This window comes from Dipodomys merriami, unplaced genomic scaffold (genome assembly GCF_024711535.1).
Source record: "Dipodomys merriami isolate MVZ:Mamm:240054 unplaced genomic scaffold, mDipMer1.0.p SCAF_1605, whole genome shotgun sequence".
NCBI classification, from domain to species: domain Eukaryota; kingdom Metazoa; phylum Chordata; class Mammalia; order Rodentia; family Heteromyidae; genus Dipodomys; species Dipodomys merriami.
This window is the reverse complement of record NW_027202944.1, coordinates 95,531-99,434: the sequence shown is the minus strand read 5'-3', so window position 1 is coordinate 99,434 and position 3,904 is coordinate 95,531.

Below are 3,904 nucleotides of genomic sequence, written 5' to 3'. Positions count from 1 at the left end.
TTAGCTGAACCAAAGGGAGTATATTTTAATATATACACTTTGTGATTCCAAAAATGGACTCTTGGTGTTCAGCATGATTGACTATTGAACATCAGCTCCCTCATCAGCATGCTGGTTCTCCCAGCAGAAAAATTAGGGTCTATTCTTCCATGAGGCCAATAGTCTTTCCCTGTGAACTGCCAAGGTAAAGCACCATGTGCAAAGCCTGGTGCTCTTGGGAAGGCGTGTCAGCTGGTGACCTCTCTGGGGACTCACTGGCTCTCTACCAAGATAAGCTAACACTCAGTGCTGACCCTCTTGTACAGTGCACATGTCCCTCCCTCTCTCCCTATCAATTTGTATACCAGCCCACCACCCCCTTTCTCCCACAACCATTTATAAGGTGTCCCTCACACAGCTGTGCCTCACATATAAGTACACAAATCCCTTTCATAACAACACAGAAACCAAAGTATGCCACAGCAGACTAACAAAGTCAAATTCACTTCCTGATGCTGGAGGCTCTGCCTGTCATCCTAACTGTCCCAGCAGCCTGTATGGGAACTAGAACACTCACTCCATCTTCACTTAACTAGAAAAATGCAGGCCTGGAGCTATCATGTAGTGGTAGTGTAATAAAAAGCAGTTCCAAAGGCATCTGCCTCCCCCCACATGCTGAACTCATTGTTCCCCTGTGCCTAGCTGTAGCAGGAGGTAGGGGGGTGGGGTCAAGAAGGGATGGGACAGTGAGCTTCGTGGGGCCAGGGCATGAGTGGAGGTTGAAACTGTTAGAGCTGTTGGAGTGGGGGAGGGGCCCAGGCTATATATTGTCTGTCTGTGCTGAGGAGGAGGGGCTGGGGAGAGACAGACAGCAAGAGGCTCCTATCAGAACAGAGCAGATCAGGGCTGGCCTGTGAAGAGGCTTGCGGCCTGTGGACAGGACACTGCAGAGGCAGATAAAGGAGGAGGAAGGAATAAAAAGGAAAAGCTTTCCCCTTTGGAGGTTTGCAGACTGACTATTTGGAGGTTTGCAAGTCTGGAGGTGTGATTAAAGTGATAGTTAACCAGCCATGACCATGCAAGCTGAAAAAGAGAAAGTGTGAGAGAGGGAGGGGAAACCAGAGAGAGTCAGAGTCAGATTCAAGAGCAGGAAGAGAAGGAGAGAGAGTGGAAGTGTGCATGAAAGGAACAAGAAGTGGGATAGGGGAAGCAGAATAGGCGAAGGTATGGGGAGAAAGGAAACAAGGGAAGAGAATGGTAGAGGAGGGAATGTGGGGAAAGGGAAGAGAGGAAGGAGAAAGAAAAGGAAACAGAATAAGAAAAAATGACTGAGGTCAATCCCCCCAGTACCAGCACAAGGATACACACAAGAACAAAAAGGGAAAAAAGGCATGGAGGCATCATGGATATCAAATGAACTACCTTCCACCCACCCTATTCACCGAACACTGGTCCATGTGGAATTCAGGAGTCCTCAGCTCCCTTCATAACCTGGCTCCTGTCATTTCTCCTTTAGATTTAGTGTGCATCCTGTCAATTACCAGGTACCCATCTTTGTCCTCTTGTGGCCCTCAGTGCTTCTCTCACCAGAATCCCATCTCATTCTGTTTGCTGAGCTCTGCACCCCAAATAGCCCTGACCTGGACTCCTCATTCACCAGGAGCCCCAAGCCCATCTTTTGCTGCAAATGTCAAGTCTTCTCTGCAGGCCCAGCCTCCTGATCCCAGTGTACACATTACAAAGGCCTACCTCCTCCATTCCACACTTGTCACCAAAGGCAGCATCAGCCCTCAACAACTGCCTCTGTGTGCAGACCTAATGTCCCTGGCTGAATCAACACTAATAACCCAGAGGTGGAGGATCACATCCAATCTTACCCAACTTCTGCTCATGTCCAGATGCAGTCATCCCAGGCAGGGTCCATCCTATATCTCCATACTTTCTTAGGTTTCTTACTACTTCACAGATTTCTCCACCTCTAGCTGAGAGGAAGGAAAACTATTTTAATTCATACATTTCTGTGATTCAAAAATGAGCTCTGGATGTTCAGAATGCTGCTCCCCAGCACTCTGATACCCCAAGAACAAAAACAGGACTCTGCTATTCTTCCATGAGGCTTAGAGTCTTCTCATGGGAACTGAAGGGGAGAGGAAGCACCATGCCCAATGTCGGGGAAAGGGATGTTACCTGGGAGACTCTGGGAACTCACAGAATCTCTACCCAGATAGGACATCACTCAGTGTTCACAACCTTCAATTGTGCACGTCCTTCTCATCTTGTGTATTCGGCACAGCAGCCCACCACACCTTTCCTTCACCAACCATTTTCAAGGTGTCCCTCACACCCCTCAGATAACTACACAAATCACTTTTGTCACATCAGAGAAGCCATCCTGTGCTATGCCAGTATAAGAAGATCAAAGTGTTGCTGATGGTGGTGGATCATGCCTGTAATCCTAACTCCTCCAGAAGCTAACACCTAGAGATCACAGTTAAAGCCAACCTGAGCAGACTTCATTTTAAATTAACTAGAAAAATCTTGGCTTGGAGGTGTGACTCAAGTGGTACAGCACCGGTTATGAACATGCAAACTCAAAGAGAAAGATCTAGAGAGGCAGGAGAGAAAAACACAGATTCATGAGGACAGATGAAGGTAGAAGGGAAGAGAAGAGGAAAAGAAGAGGATCGAGAAGAGGAAAAGTAGAAGAGGGAAAGCAGAGAATGGTCTGGAGGGAAGTTAGCTGGAAAAGGGGGGAACGGAAATGGGGAGAAAGAAGAGCTTTGACACAGAAAGAAAATCACTCAGTTCCAGTGCTGGGACCAGCACACACTCACAAATATATACCCACAATAAACAAAAAGAAAAAAAGGAAAGGACTGAGAAAATATGGAAATTAACACGATTTCCCTTCCCACCCACTCTCTTCAGTGGAATTCCATGTGGAATTCAGGAGTCCTTAGCTTCCTCCTCTCAGCTCTCCTTCCACATCAGTGTCAACCTTGTCTATCAGGAAGGTGCCCATCCTTTGCCCTCTTTTGGTACGCACTGCTTCTTTTCAATGGAATACAATCTCATCCTGTTAGCTGTGTTCTGTTCCCCAAATAACCCTGAGCTGGATCATTGATCCAACAGGAGTCATCGCCCACCTGCTGTTGCAAATCACATCAGTCTGCTTTGCAGGCTCAGCCTCCTGACCCCTGGGCACACATAGCAAAGATCAGGTGTGCCCAACCCTTCCCCATTACATACTTGTCAGCCGAAGCAGCATCAGACCAAAGCACTTGCTATGTGGAAATCTAATGCCCCTGGCGAAGCGAACATAAATAATCCAGTGATGGATCATATCCAAACATACCGAATTTCTGCTCATGTCCTGATGCAGTCATATCAAGCAGGGTAAATCCACAGGCACCAATATATCTCCATACTCTCTCATGTATCTTGCTGCTCTTTCCATGGATTGTCCACCTGGAGCTGAAAGGAAGGGAAATGTTTTAATTCATATAGTTTGTGGAACTAAAAATGGGCTCTGGATGTTCAGAAGGGTCTAATATTTTAGACTCAGGTCTCCCAGTAGTCTTGATCCCCTAGGGGAACAAAATGTACTTTGCTATTTATCATGAGGCTTAGAGACTTCAGCAGAGAAAAGCCAGGAAAACAGAAGCACCATGTTGAAGCATGGTGCCCTGGAGTAGGGGAGACACCTGGGGGGCCTCTGAGGGGACTCCTAGAATCTCAACTAAGATATCCCAACACTCAGTGCAGACACTCTTGAACAATATACATGCCTTGCCTCCCTGTCAATTCTACACACCATCCCACCATGCCCTTCCTTCAACAACCATTTGTAAATTGTCCCTCACAGAGCTGTCCCCCAGATAAGTACATAAATCCCTTTTTCCACATTAGAAAAACCAACCTGTGT